Source organism: Cylas formicarius, unplaced genomic scaffold (assembly GCF_029955315.1).
Source record: "Cylas formicarius isolate icCylForm1 unplaced genomic scaffold, icCylForm1.1 PGA_scaffold_1__22_contigs__length_36826433, whole genome shotgun sequence".
Taxonomy (NCBI): domain Eukaryota; kingdom Metazoa; phylum Arthropoda; class Insecta; order Coleoptera; family Brentidae; genus Cylas; species Cylas formicarius.
The window spans coordinates 3,608,527-3,625,043 of NW_026844264.1; the positions used below are offsets into that span (position 1 = coordinate 3,608,527).

The window sequence follows — 16,517 nt, forward strand, 5'->3', positions numbered from 1 at the left end:
CCCGGCAACAACAAACATCATTTATTCCATAAAAAAATTCTACCTATCAGATTTCGGGGGCTTAATGGTGTCAAGGCAATCCAACTTATCACACCTATACTACGCTTTCTTCTTTTCATTTTCTTTCTAAAGTGAGTCAATTGGAAAGTTTATTTTTCAGCTTTATTTATTTTAAATGTTGTTTTTATTCCTTTGCTTTACAATAAAGTATGCGAGTATATCTACGATCATAGTTCGATGTTCATATCATAGTATGGTATCATAGTTACTAGAGCTATTATTGGCATTAGGATGGGCGAGATATAAAATATTGCTTTTAACAAATTACCTTCCGGCATTCAACAATCAACATGCCCACTGGCCTATCGTCAATAAGATGCAGCATTCTTACGGTAATATTTTCTCAAAATATGCCTAGATCTCGTTAAATGTGGCTAAGCCGCTGTTTAGAAAGAAAATGGCTCAAAGTGCAGGGTTGGCACTATATTATCTATATATAAGTTACCCGTTACGTTGATTTAATGTATTTCTTAAAACGTTGCCTGTAGTTTACTATCGCGATTACGCCTAATCCTTTGCGAAAACCTTCCCAATAAATTGTTTTTGCAAATGAAATTGTGGACATCAATCCTCCTTCTAACTTCTGAGGGACTCATGCAAGTTGATCTCAGTACTGTTTTAGTATTACTTCCTTTTCGAATCAAGGCTTTATAAATTTACAAATGATCATTTAGTATACTTAATGTTATGTAATTTTAATTAAAAGAGTGGAAGAAACATAAACTGAAGGAAAGTTGCATGAGAGAATTAAAATTTTTCCTACCGCCTGTATCGAATTTCATTTTGTTTCAATTCCGTGACCAATATTCCGGTCAAATTATGGTGATTATCTAAAGATGCATCTATAGAAGGCGATCGAAGTTCTTCTTCATGGTTATTGATCCTTAAATTCAAATTTACTTTGATGTGAAAAGTGTGAAGAAGCAGCAGCGCTTCTCTTAGAAAGAGTGAAATCTCAAAAATATGCATTCTAAGGAAGGCCTTATTGCTTGCTAGCTAGTAAAAGAATCTGTTGTGTTACACACCGAACAGACCAAGCTGAAACTAATAAATTTGTGCATATTTAAACATATGTATTTATAACGGCACAAAATGTCATCAGTTGATGTGGGAGGTGGTGAAATTTTTCGAAAGCACGTATGGAAATTTAATCGCCTCTTCTCTCGTACGTGTAAATTTCCATCACCGTCGGTTTATAATATTGTTGTCTTTCCATCAAGCGACCCTGATAAAACGAAAACATTTTTCTAATTTATATGAAAATCGAGTTGGCGCCGAATATCGACAGCTTTTTTTAACGGAAACTGTTAACCCATTTCGGACAGCTAGCGGACTCTGCGGGAACGCAGTTTGCAATCCGGTGAACAAAATCGATCTCCTAACATTCTGCAAAAATTTTTGCCTCACAAAAGGATTGCAAGGAATTGCAAAACGCCTTACTTTTGGTAAATCGCTAGTGCTCAGCGAGCTCTCTGAAACTTATACTGCCAAATGCAAAGTGCTGTTTCTTTATCTCAATAATAGCCCCATATTGTTAATTTTGGTTAGTAATAACGTTACTGTGAAAAAAACTGGGCAACATCTGTATCCTTAAACTTATTTATGATCATCGCTATTAACATATTGACAGATGTGTTTTGGTTCGTTGTTGAGGTTCAGCTCGTTTCTTTGTAGAAGAAGCCCCATTTCGTGATCGCTTCGATAGATGCGTCAACAAAAAACCGTTGTTTGCGTTTGATTTCATTAAGACGTGACTAAGCGATGAACTGGCCAGGGAATTCGAAGTAATCGTCCAAAGGTTCACATCTCAAAAGCATAATTTTTTACCGTCCATCTCTCAAATGCATATTGGATAATAGAAAAGACCATCGTTGTAACAAGTGCCACCTTGCTATGTGCTGATGACTTGGGTCATTGTCGTTCGTACAAGTTCTGTGAGTCGACGAATTTCAGGCTCGGAAATGAATGTGCTATCTATCAGGGCTCAGAAATATAAGACAGAAGATCATGACCATGATCTTAGTTTTGGAATAGTTTACCATGAAACCAAACTATTTCCTCTCCATTTGAACCCTTTTAGGAATAGTTGTAATTTCATCTGGACCAAATCAGAAGTGTTCAGATTTATACGACATTTAAAAGGAGTTTTTACAATATGCATCTACAAATGTCACCGATCTACGAAAATCAAACTTCTTGATTGGGATATCTACCGGTGGACAGAATCCTTTTTCCACGCTATAATGTACGCAGTGCTGACCTTTTTTTTTCAAATAATGAAAATGTTTAAAGAAAAGGTTTAAACCTTGACCCTAAACCCTGTCTCTGCTATATTTTGCAATGGAATTCTGGAAACTGAAAGTAGTCAGTAAAAGAAGAAGCAATAATGAAAGCAATCAATGTGAAAATGATATATAAAAAATTATAGCAAACGTTGAGAGAAAACAGGTGCTGTGTATGGGACAGGACTGGCCCAGGAAGCGAGGGTTAAGTAGTATCTCGGAAAGGTGCCATCCGTTAAAATAGCAGATAGTGCACTGAAGAGAATCCTAAGAAGTGTTCTCCAAATTATGGGGGTGGGCGACTCAAGCACAGCCTACATCGCTAGGCTGTATTTGGAAGAAGAGGAAACTCAAACTTACCCCGTAATCGGCTGCGGACCACTAGGGAGCTGCCGACTAAAAATCACTAAGAGCTGAATTCATTGATGGAGGAACTATTCAAACTCCTCATGCAAGAGGCAATCGAGAGTACGAGATTCTTCTAAGGCATAGTGGATCGAAAAAACTGAAAGCAGAGCCCTTATCATTAGGATAAGGGCGCACCGCGATAGAATACGAATAGGAATATGTTCCCACGCTTGGAGTCTATATAATGTCTGTTATATCCATCTCAATTTGTCAATCTGCGCTGAGCTGCTATATAAAAGTAACAACGAAGTGTTAGTTGCGGTCTCAAAAGCAAGAATTGCGCTGATGATTGCCAAACTGTACTGTCGTTTCTATACATGAAGGGAACCCAAACAAAAATGAAGTTATTTTCCCATTTCTTTTCATCTCTCCTTTTTTTTGTATTTTCCGTAAATCGGTGCATATTCGTCGACGACAAATCAGTATTAGGATCATTATTACTATAAAAACGATTGTGTCATTTAGGCGAATTAGTAAAACGCGAATGTCAGCCCCGTGGCGCGCAAATCTTATCGGGTGAACTTTATACCGGGCGATTACATCGCAGTATCGAAGTCAATCTGCATAATGTTTGGGAAAGCGCTGGCCGTCCGCGGAGCGTGTCGAAACGTTCGAAAGAGGAAAGATCAGGCGCACGGAGGAACGCTTTCGATTTCGAAATACCTGACGTGCCTCCTCGCCCGATCACGGGGATGTGTGGTTTCGGTTTCGAGTGGCCCCCATAAATCGCGAACGCGATGTATATTCGATCTAAATTGTTGGGTAATATCCTCTATTACGAACCTTGAATCTCACTTCACCAACTCCGACGATAATATCGGTAATTATTATAATGCAAGGCCTTTTGCATGTATAAGGTCCATTAAATTTGTGCGGAAAAAATGGAAATCCGCGTCCAGGACCGGACTAACGATTCTGCACCAAGCAGAAACTCTCATTGATTGGTCTTATTCAATGCCTTAATAGCATTACTTTAAAAATATGTTCAAAAATGTTATCGGGTCGAAGTTTCCTTGATTTCTCTTGTTGAAAACAAATATTTATTCTGGTCAATGCTGGCGTTTTAAACTTCCATTGTCTAAAAATGTTTGTAGGTAACGCCAGTATTGACCAGAATGAATCGTTGTGTGATTTAGTGCCAAGTTGTAATTATAAGCTTGCTGCATAAAACACCAAAACTCCTGAACACCTTTGGAACTATAAACTGTGCGAGAACCATTTTCAAGACAAGTGCTTTTCTCTAGGGGCATCAAGAAAACGTTACCTTGCGCCACCAACATTGTTTCCAAATGCTCACAAAAGAGTTTCTGGTCAAGACAAGTTTAAAGCACTCCTGTGATGGCAAACCACTTTAAATTATCTAAGTTTTTGAGACCCTAATTTATTTTCTAAATTAATTATTTTGACAGAGTATTATAACTTTAATATAATTTGACTATTTGGATTTACAAACGGAATCTATATTTTGTGTTTTTTAAATCTTACTATTCATATCAACATATGGAAAATGTGCCCAACAAGTGTAAAAAGTATATATTCTGCTCTCAGGGCGATTTCAGCAAGCTTCGTGTTTTTTTATCTTCAAATTAAAAAAGTGCTAGATAAAAATTAAACGCAACCAGCGACAACCGCCAAGGAAAATCTGCATCTGAAACGAGTATCTGCAGTGTAGTTCCTACAAACATTTTCCGGGAAGGCCCACTAGAACCACACTTCATGGGTGGTGAAATCAAAAATCAAGGTTATGAAAATTGATTGAAACATATACCTTATATAGCCTTCCACAGAATGTTTTAAAGAACGACGTTGGTGTAAATTCACTTTAGCTATTAATAATCCAATATCGTTGTTGGTAAGCCAGTGGAAAATTTTCAAATGATAACTATTACAAGTTCATTGGAATGAATTTACTCGCCATATTAAATCGTTATTACTGTTGACACTATGGATTAATAGCACATAAGGCCATTAAGTAGTACCCAACATTCATTATCTACATGAAATATTACCCAATTTATATGGTTTTATAATTGAATTTGCTGCCCACAGCTGTGAACTACTATTTAATATGATCGTACTGAACGGAATCTGTTTTATTACTCCACACCATGGAAACGCAAACTTATATTCTACAATTTCTTTTGATTCTTTTGGCTTTTATAGTGTAAAGTCGTTCTATTTTCTTAGCATTTGTTTTTTTATAGCGTTATTAAGGAATTGTAATGTGTTTTTATGCGACCCTATACAGAAATATGAATGAAAGGAAATAAAGAAATATTACTGTTCTTATGAGTATTATTAGCATTGATTAAATAGCAAAAATTGACAATTGACGCGTTAATTTTAACTGACCTTCGTTTCGGCCTTGAAAGAGACCAAATAAATTGTTCGACGGTGTTTAAAAAGGCGCCCGACGGAAAACGTTTGACACTGGTATATTTGTATTGACACGGTTTTAAAATCTAGCCGTATGGCTTTGAAGACAAATTCCGAGGTATTGACGTCGGGGAATTTGCAACATCGATTAACGGCGACACTAAATCAATTTTACGGCTTCGAGTGTTTATTAGGGACTTAAAAGGTTAGCTGCGTTCATAGTAATCCGCGATAAACATCTCGTGTCCCGACGTGTTGAAAATATTGTCGCGATAAGAACGGCCTCTTGGAATTTGTTTCCGCGTCAAACAATAGTCGCAACTAAAATTTTCAAATAATAAATTCAAAAATTGCATACGGATCAAAACGATGAATCGATTGATTGATCAAAAATGCAAAATGCAAAAGTGATGTAGACAGCATAAACTTTTGAGAATTGTGATATATATGTAAACAGATAATAGAAGAAGGGACCTCGGAGGTTGTTTTTAGACAAGTTACAAACCAATATAGTTCAAAATCGATATAATAAACCTACGACTAATTGTATTAAACTCTTTGGAACTAAATCATCATCAAAAATATCATTAGTAATAGTGAGAAGGGCCGTGCAACAGCTGTAATTGAATCTAAATCGCGATCTAAATCTCTATCCTGTTGCACCATTAGGCTGTGAAACGACATTCTAGAAACCCTCTACAGATAACAAAGTTAACGGACTTGAAAGTATTGAATATTTTTTGTAAGAAAACTAATACGCAATTTTAATGCTGCTTTTAACCACAAGCTTAACTTTAATTTTATTATTTTTTCGTAAACCAACCGGAAAGAAACGGAAAATAAATAAGAAATTCATTTATTAAAAGCCAGACTCTTTAAAGATAAATAAAATCATTACTTTTTAATAGACTTCTCCGTATGCACCAGGGATAGATAAATAAATTTACATATTTTTTCAGTCCCCTTGATTTGACTTCCATTATTTTCTTTACAAACGGAGTAGGAGATCGAGTCGTCTTTCTGCACTAAAGAAAATAATTCGACGTGTATACTATAATTTTTATATTTTCAATTTCATGTTTTTTGCTATCCACCAAGGTTAGGTTTGTTCAGGTTCAGAGGGCGCTTGAAGTTCATATCTCAAAATCTATTAAATACAATACAACAAAACGGAAGGTTACTAAACAAAAGCAACGTTTACCATTTATACGTTATCAATTTTGACAGAATATACCTTCGCGCGTTGAAAATTGAGCTGGTACAGGTTATAGCCGATCGACGAATTATACTTTGTACACGGAACACATGTACGTGTCTTAAACACAGTGCACTTTAATCGCGGGCAAATAACAATTATGACAAGCGCCAACACGCGAGTGTGTTTTGTTTTCGTCGCTCTCATACTACTGCACGCCCCGCCATTTAGAGGTAATAACTCTTATTACGAGATGCTCGGAATCGTTCCCGTTTATTTCGATCAAAATTATCCCGTTTTATAACGATAAATGAACTTTGCAGTTTGTTTTTGTTTTCAGAACCATTCCGATTGCCACAACCGCACGGGTGTGAATGCTTTGGGTAAGTTACAAGCTTTTTATTTTTACGCTTTTATTAATAATAGGAAGTCAAAAGGGAGGAGCAAAATAAAAGATCTGATTGCTTGTTAAGTTATTGGCTATTTATTGCAAACGTCAAGTTTTCGCCCATGGATATAGGCTTCCTCAGGACAACTAAAAAAAAACACTAGAAAACACTTACACAATTTGCCAAAGATATCAACCTCTAACAAACTCCAACACGGAGACCGACAAAAGCGAAGAAAATGTGGCAGACATTCTTAGGTTAACAATTTAAAAATACTATCGAAAATTAAAAACTACAACTCCCGCTCGTGGATGAACATCAATATCATAAAATAGAACCTGTTACTTCCAGTTGGTTTCCTTGGCCTTCTTTTTCAAAGATGGCCTCAACTTCTTCTTCTCCATCCGCTTTTTCCAATATCCTTTTTGTCCATCTACGCCCATTCATCCCCACGACATGCCCTTCTCGTGATATATCTGGTTGTCCGAATAGTGCTCTTATTTCGGCGTTAGTTCCATTCTGTTTCATTTACTTTAACACCTCCACGCTTTTTCTTTCCCAGATCGCGAATTTCTGTTTTTGTTTCCTGTTCACCATCCAAGTTTCAGCTCCGTACATTGCTGCTGGTCTAATCATTGTCTTAAAAATCCTTATCTTGGCTGCTCTTGATACCTCTTTGGCCTCTAGCATTTTATTTAAACCAGCCGCTTTATTCCCTTTGACACAAAGTGACTACTAAATTCTCAAACTGATAAACATTCTCGAAGCTGAATTCCCTAGTCTCCACTTTAAATGTTGCTTCATTGGATTTTTTGTGACAGTCCATTTGTAGATATTTCGTCTTTTTTTCACTTTTCATCGTCAAACCGCATTTTTTATACTTCTTTCGAGATCTTTAAATATAATCTAGCTTTTTCCTGGCTCCAGCTATAAGGTCTATATCATCTGCGTAGGCTAACTATTAATTTCTCCAAGTACCACTTCCAAGACCAAATTAAAGAGCGAAGTCGACAACGCGTCTCTCTGTCTCAGATCTCTACCCACGATTTTAATTAATTTTTGGAACTTTCTCGGGACTTGCAGTCTTTGTAACAATCTGAAAAGAGATGCTCTACTAATAGAGTCATAGCTTGCTTAAAGTCGACGAATAATAAATGCAGATTTAGGTTTTGCTCTAACGTGTTAGCCTGAATCATTTTGAGGGTAAAAATTTGATCACTGGTACTTCTTCCTCCTCTGAATCGTCCCTGGTACTTCCCTACTACTCTTTTCTGAACACCCGTGAACCTTTCTTTAGGCTCTTTGCAAATATTTTGTTGACAACATCCAGTAACGCTATGCCTCCATAATTATTACAGTCAGTTCTATCTCCCTTTATGTGTATGCGCAGATGACAGCATTTCTTCATGAATTTGTCATTCTTTCTTCCTCCCATATTTGCCATATTAATTCCGAAATACGCCCCACAACAATACCCCCCCCCCCCCCCACCCACCAATATTTCAAATCCTCTGCTGGAATACCACTGTCTCCTGTACTTTTATTTTTTTCATCTCAGTGATGATCTGTTGGATTTCTTTATCTGTTGGAGGTGCTGCTAGTAGTTGCGGATCCTCTGCCCCGCTAATTCAACTATTGGTTCATTTTAAATACATATGAATAAATATATTAAATGTATTACTCATACAAAGATTAGAACAATAAGTTTTGAATATGTTTATAAAATAGTTAAAACTTGAATAGTATCAGAGTACTAGATTAGTTTAATGAGGTATTAATAACTGAAATGAGCCGCCAAAATGGCTTACAATTTCAAAGCTGCTAGAAGTTGCCCGAGCACACAGAAATTAGTATAACTCACTCACTGGGCTTAACGCTATCGAGATGGTATAGGATATATAAAATGTTGAGATAACAGCCTTAAAAGATGCAGTTGTCGTATATTCTCATCTATACGATAGCGATGACAGTTTGAAAATGGGATTTTTCTGCAGTGGGAAACACATCGAGTGTCCAGTAGGGGCAAAGAGGTACGGCGTTAGGGATGGTCCTAGATATTTGAAGAAAAAAATTACTATTATCACCAGAGGGCGTAATTGTTATCTAGTACACATAATTACTCTATTACTTTTACTAGATACTAGAGTCCACAGAAAGATCACAGGTATATGTAATCCCCCTCTTGGTAGCTAACAGCTTCGGCTGGAGGAGCTGTCAACTCTGAGGTGAGAAATCGGGTCAAAAGGCAGATGAACCCATGCGGTCAACGGCAGCTTGTATGAATCTGGAAAAACACATAATGTTATCCTAGGAATCAGTGCCACAAGATGGCTGAGCCCTGAAAACAACCCACAGCTAATGCCACTACTTATTACTCAGGAAGCAATGATAGCCAACATAGATATGGATTCGCAATGGCGGTATCCCATGAACATGCTGCTCCAGCTTCAAACGAATCATTGCAAACTAAATATAATCCAAACGTATGCTCCTACAGCAGATAACTCTGATGAAAAAATTGAGGAATATTACAAATTATTACAACATTAAATCAAGGGACACTAGTATTAGGATATTTTACAGCCAAATTGGCACATGATGATTTGACAAATTTATGGGAGAGCCACTGTTACAATTTTGCCAAAAAAATGATTTTATAATATATAAACTTCCAAACTGTCATCTGTACACCTGAAAATCTCCACAAGAGAACAAACAAAATATAGTTAGAAACTAAATAGATTATATCTTGGTAAACTGCAGATACAAAAATGAGATCAAATCAAGCAAGAAAATTTTAACAAAAAAGAAAGCGGGGAAAAGACAAGAGTCCGCAGAGATTATGGAGTTAATGAACAAACGCCGTCGGGCCAAAGACAACACAGACGCATATAAAATATTCAGCAGGAAATCCGATCAAGGATAAAAAAGCAAAAGAGGTACTTTACTAAAATAAATACGAAGAAATAGAACACCTACAAGAAAAGCACGAACATTTCATTGTTCACCAAAAAGTAAAAAAAATGTCAGGATTACATAATGAGAGACAACCGACAATATTAATGGACCGGAATTATAGAATTATTAAGGACATGGAAGCACCGCGTAACTGAACTTTTCAATGATGATAGAAATATTAACGGAATAGAAATAGAACAAGATATCAATGGACTAGAAATAACTATGCTATAAATACCATAAAAAATGGAAACGCTGCAGGGCCGGATGAGTTACCCACTGAAATTATTAAGTTGATAAGAGAAGAAAACATACATTATCTAACAGATCTATATAACACCATATACAAGACAAGTATTATACCCAGAGAATGGTTGATATCAACGTTCATCCCTATTCACGTGTCACACACTAAAAATATTTCTGAAACTGAACAATCAATGCATAGAAAAATAATGACTGTTGTGTAGAAATCAACGCCAAAATAGGACTGGTAAGAACATAGTTTATGAAAATGAAAAGACTGTTTTGTTGTAGCGACCTCAGCTTGGATTTAAAAATGAGGATGGTGAGATGCTATGTATTCTCGGTGCTGTATTGTGGTGCGGGAGCATGGACTCTGAAGAAATGATGAATGAAAATGAAAAAATGAAATCAAAATTCTAGCACTGCGGTAGAATCTCCGAAAAAATCCGATTGTTCCCAAACCCGGGCCTGAGATTCGTCGGACAAGAAACTCGCGTGGTAAAGTGACGCTTTCCGCACGCTAGGCCGGTGTATAGATAGATATTATACAGAAGCGAGCAGAAAAATAAATTATTTAAGTTCTAAAATCAAGGTCATTTTTGAGCCTAGAAAAGCACTTAATGCACTTTACTTTCCTACTTTCACATTATTCTCTCTCTCTACGACACACAGTCACACACACACACACACAATAATACGCGCGCGCGTTTCAGCTTTGAGGTTATATTTTGTCGCCCTAGCGAATTTAAAGTAAATACGCGATACGCCTGAAGCCTCGGCAGCTGAGTTTATCACGGGAGGCGGGCAACTCCAATGACGTATTAAATTCAACTTTGAGCGGGTAAAGTGGAAGTTAAATAAGTGTTCCGATTCCTACTCCCTGATTAAATTGGAACCCGAAGGCTGTGAAATATATGTAGCCGGGAAACTCAAGGATTTAGCAACACGTGCACGCGGTAATAGTTTATCCGGTTCCAGACTAATAAAACTTTGATTGATAAAACATTTTTTACAACGACTTAAATAGAACATAAAAGAAAAATATAACAATCAGAAAAAACACTCATGCGCCTGTGTCATCAGCATCTCGAAAATGAATCTCACTAAAACTTACAGTCTGTCACTAGGCGTCAAATGTGGAAAATAGGGGGTGCTTGTTCGAAAAGTTCCAATCTCGTTCCCACCAGAATATTTGTACATAGTAGTATTTTAGTGGCCCGTGGAAGTTTAATAAAAATTTAACAAGTCTTTCTGGAGAGGACACCAAGAGCAAAAGGAGAAAGTTAGATCACCACCTGAAACTCGTAAAATTATTGTGCACTGACTTTTTTGCTACGTTGTGTGGACCATGCGGTTATTCCCAATTTTCTTTAAATATCTCATGATAACAAAAGATCATCTGCTCACAAAACTCTTCATAAACCTAGTTCAGCTCTACTTAAAGGAAGAATTCATCATACCCGCAAAGAAATACATTACTCTTCGGTTTCTACATCTTGAAATTGCTAAAGCTAAAAATCTACCTTTATCTTCTACCCAAAATCACCTTTAAAAATTTAAACAACCAACCTCAACACAAGTGAAACCATCTTCTCAATTCACAATCACTGTGGTCCTTTTACCATCACACATTTACCATCGCACCAACTTTCTGAGATTGAAAAATCAGTTCTTGCACAGGCTTCCAATTTCGTCGTTGTACCACGTATTATCCCAAAAGAGAAGATCGCTTCGAATGTCGAGTCTATACCAAACAAAAAGTCATCTCCCCAATTAATAAAATTCTATTTGACACCGTAAAAGTTTTTTAAAAATCAAAATATTCCAAGGTCTGAATGTTCTAATATCGCATCCCCACATAGTAATTCTTAAAGCAGATAAAGGAAATTCTACGTTAATAATGACAACTCTTAGAAAAAAAAATCCAGATATTCTCACAGAGCGATTCTATCGTCACCTATGCACCACAACTTTAAATCTGCTATTAAAGATTGTTCTTTATTAATATCCATGAAAAAGTGTGTCACCCCTCGCAACCCTAAAATTCCTGATTTCTACAAACCCCGTAAAATTCACAAACCAAGGGTACGACTTCGGCCTATTGTTGACAACGTTGGTTTTCTAACCGATTCGCTAGCAAAATATCTTTCTTTTACTATTAACTTTTGACGGGGACAGTTTCTCATTTAAATCCACTACATTTAAGAACTAAACACCTTATATTCCTTATGTAACAAACCTCCTCATCTTAATTGAGAAATGCTTATCTGTCATTGTCATTGTCACCAGAAACCAGAAACTAACAATAATCTCCCATTCTTAGATATTCTCTTTTATAGAAAACCAAACCTAACATTGGGTCATTTAGTTTACAGATAAAAATCATCGGTTATCATTTATCTTGTTTCCAAAGCCGTAAATCTATTTCAGCTCGAATTACTGAACCTAGAAAGTCCGACAGCAAACCACACTTGCCACCGTGGTATCTTTTTGCATTGAAAACATTACTGACTACATATAAAGAAATATTAAGAAATATGTATTTTCCACTTGTCAAAATATCTCTCAATATCTTCGATAGGTCAGCACTCCATGCTTAGGCTGCAAGGAAAGAAAGACGGCGATAAATGTCAACTAAGCTAAGGGAACAAGAAAGACAAATAAACTCATTAGTAGTCGGGGAGCGTATCATGAAACCACGGAAAAAAACGGATAACCTATGTAAACCTCTAAATAACCAAATATTATAGGAATCAGGCATCGCGAGACAATATCAAACGCTCCCTGAAGCAGTTTCAGTTAAGCTCTGAAGAACGTAACAGGATGATTCGCGAACCGTCAGCATGTTCCACCGACGGAGGAATGTGGAAGTTTCTTTGAAAGAAAAAATGATAACTCCTTCGGCATCCTGAGAGCTTCGTGGCTAACCAACCCTAGCTTGTAATTAAATTGGAATAAATTATTGTGATATTTAACTTGGTGATCGGTCGATCTTCCACTACAGATTTGAGTATTCCCATCGAACGTTGCAGAACAATTACTAGTTACAACGTCGAAACCGATAAGTAACAGATAAATAACATCGTACGACAACTGGACAATTTATTAAGTGACGAGTCATTAAAACAGTAAGCTGCCCTCACTCCACCATTCTCCGCATATAAAGAGATAATGATTTTCTGCACAATAAATTGGATGCGACGACGGTCGACGAAGTGATGACTAAACTCGTAAAGTCATCTAATGCACATCTGAGCGAAAGTTGTTGCCTCATTTCCGTATGAAAATGACTTCTGGGGGAACGTTGTTCGCGTACTTTTTTCGGGTCTCCCCCCAAGTCGCGCCAGGCCGTTATTTATTGTTTTGGCTTCGGCGCGTTTAATGCGACCGTAATAGCTGAAGTTTTATTTTTTTTTTGCGACGAAAAGTGCGGTAGAAACGCACCAGTCACCTCATTAAGTCTTTTGACGATAATCCCCAACTTCGTGTCGCTTATGGTCCCCGAAGGAAGTCTTAATATCGTCCGCTCGTTTTATTCTTTTTTTCGCATTCTCTGAAAATATATTGAAAACGTTTTTCGCAATGGTTAATCGATATCGATCCTTAAACTTTCTATCTAATTCGAATGATGGATATACTGATCTTGTTGAATGCTGCTTGGAAGAGTCTAGTAGTAGTGTGAAAGAACTATTTTCTCAGGTTGTGCATCCGTGAGATTCTTCGCCGTCATAAGTCTCTTCTGCCTAGCACCTTCCCCTATAAGATGTAACAGGCTGATTGCGCATAATATGACCCGTGTAATCAAGTTTTCGTTTCCTTGTGTCACGCAGGACTTCGTATTCTTTGGTAATTGGTAATAGCAACACCTGTGTCACCATATATCGAAAGCGTCGAGTCTTTTCGTTGACGCCTTAGGACAACCGAGCCTTAGATTTTCTTGCCAAACAGTGATTTTTCAAAATATTGCTTATTTTGGTGTTTGCTGATCGGCTCTATCTCTGTCTGAGTTCGACTGAGTGATCCCACTTGCCATATAAATGTTCGTTCCACGGTGAACGTAGTTTAAGATGTTTGAGAACGTAGTTGAGAGTGATAGGTGTTTTTATCGGATACTGGTCTTGATATCATCCGTATATTGCTTTTCGTTTCATTAAAGTCAAGCCCAAACTATTCAGTGAAGTTTCCGATACGTGTAATCAGCGTTTAACTGCTCGCCGTTTACGATCATTCACATCATTCAAGGACATTTTCATAATGTATTCGGAATAAACGTTAAATTGTAGAGATTAGCCTTACACCCTCCTCTATTTTTATTTCCTTCGCCAGCTGTTTTTTGATTCTGTCCGTTGCTGATATATATTTTTAATTTTTCTCTGTTCAGGACCTACATCAAATGGTTTTATTCCGCTCTGTCGAAACCTTTCCTCAATATTCTGTAGCATTATAAGCTTTTCATTTGAAGAAATATCATTCCAGCCTGATCTATCAGGTTAAGCCCTCCGGGTGCCGGTCTTTTTCATCCATCTTCAGCATTGTTTTTTTTTAAGTGTGGTTTTAGTGTTCGAACCAAAAAAAGATTTTGAATGTCCGCTTGGATAACGTTTTAGATAGATGGCTCGCTGCTTGTTACCAACTGTTTTGTCATGTTGCTTTGACCAAACATGCTCTGCTCTTCTAGATCTCAGCTTTTTGCCCTTTCGCGTGTGTTTTTGTGTTCGAGCAGCAGAGCAGATATGTCTATGAAACACCAACAGATAAGGAACAATATTTGGAGAAAAAAAAAGGATAGTTAGTACATTATGTCAACGAGCTATAGCAATAGCTATAGCAGTATGCTGAGTGGAATAATACTACAGATTTGCTCTAGACAAACATTTCGAGAAATATCTCAATATAATCATAAAAAATTGTATGACGACCGAAACTTTATGTATTAAAGCAAAAATTAATATACACTTAAACATAAACTAAACAGAAAACTGATATAACAAAGTCCCACCTAACGCTAGATAATTAACTGACAAGCATTTTATATATCTACCTGCTTATTATTTGACCCTTTCCGCCTCCTCCTTTTTCTCTGCATCTGTATAACTAGAAATTAACTAAATTATATATTAATTAAATTTTTACTGTTACTTTAGTGGCTGTTTTTGGTAAGCGATAACCTGTCTGGTTGGTACCTGTAGGCAGTATGTAGGTTTGAAGGCTTAAACTTCTCCTTTTTTAGACCCTTGCAATAAAGCCTCTTATTATATTATTATTATTGTTGTTATTATTATTATTATTATTATTATTGTTATTATTATTATTATCATGTTATGTAAGTATGCTAATCAAACTGATCTTGATATGATGTTCCGATATACTTATAGTATAATATATAATAAATTAGACTGAGTTTTGAATGTCGTTAATCATTAAGAAAGCTTTGTTTCCATCGAAAATATTTGAATTTATAGTCCAAGTCACCCTGAGAATACAGTGTGAGTAGCATTGGCAAGAATCGTTTAGCAGTCCCAGACTCGGTTCAGCTCCAAAAATGTGAATTAGGGAATGAAAACTGAATGGTATGAGTGTTTAAGGGAAGGTATAGCCTGAGTATATGCCTGAGTTGTCATGCTTCAAAAATTGCAAAATTGTTATCCAAGACTGATTTATGTATTTGGAAGAAACAAAAGAAGTTCTCGTTAACTTCGGCAACCAAATTGGCTAAACAGGCACAAACATGCAACCGTTAAAAAGGAATCTCTCTTATAACTCTGGGGTGACTGTATCAATGAATCTAAAGTAACCGTAACTCAAAAAATAAAACTTGAAGTTTGTGAATATTGTTTTGTAAAAAAATGCAAAGCTATTCGATCGCCAGATGTGTAAATATGGAGGAACTTCCTATTGGCGTCGGGCTATCGGCTTAAAGGCGTTTACGTTTATCCTCAGAATTATCTAAAAACCCGCAAACAGATTCGGGACGTCTACGTCATCCAAATGCGCAATGAAAACTCGCGACAAAGCCGGCAGTCTGCATTTCGCGGCGTAATCTGCGTACGGTCTAAATCCCCCGCAAATCTGCTGTCAAAGACAGAATTCGAAGCAACCAAAAAAAGATTACTTTGTTTGCCGGAGAATTTTCTGGAAAATATACGATACCCCGCCGATTACTAAAGTTCTACTTTGAAACTGTGCCGGTAGTCGACCCAACGGGTCATTAAAATCCATATAATTTTTTGTAATTCCTGGGATGACTGTCGTTTATTTCAGGCCCGTAACGCCGATACCGTTCGTTTAATTAGAATTGGAATGAAATTGAAGAAAATAAAAAAAAACTAACCGAAATGGTCAAAGGACAATATATGTAGTTGGTATGTTTTTTTATTATTTTATTATTTGTTGCTAAGAGTTTATTTCATTGTTATTATTATGAGAAAGTGGATTTGATTTTTAATGAGATTCTGGTTTTACCTAATGAAATTACTAATATCTTTTCGTTCGGTTTATATTAGTTGTTTCTGTTATTGACAAATTTTGGCAATTATTATATGGGGGAAAATTTTTGTTTTTTAATTAAATGCTTGGTTTGTTAAATTTTCGTTTTTTATAAAA

General features: G+C 36.6%; 1 protein-coding gene across 4 annotated transcripts in view; it reads left to right on the forward strand.

Annotated features, from left to right (window-relative positions):
* The window catches only part of LOC132697481 (netrin receptor UNC5C), a 472,678-nt gene that overhangs the window by 37,978 nt on the left and 418,183 nt on the right, over positions 1–16,517 (forward strand). For 2 of the 4 annotated variants that reach the window (XM_060663046.1, XM_060663051.1), the window contains exon 2: positions 6,662–6,704. The exons of 1 other annotated variant lie outside the window; for it this stretch is intronic. The gene's annotated coding sequence lies outside the window, so the exon portion shown is untranslated. Of the gene's footprint in view, positions 1–6,533; positions 6,555–6,661; positions 6,705–16,517 lie in introns of those variants that run through there. One more of the 4 variants, XM_060663048.1, reaches the window with a different exon arrangement.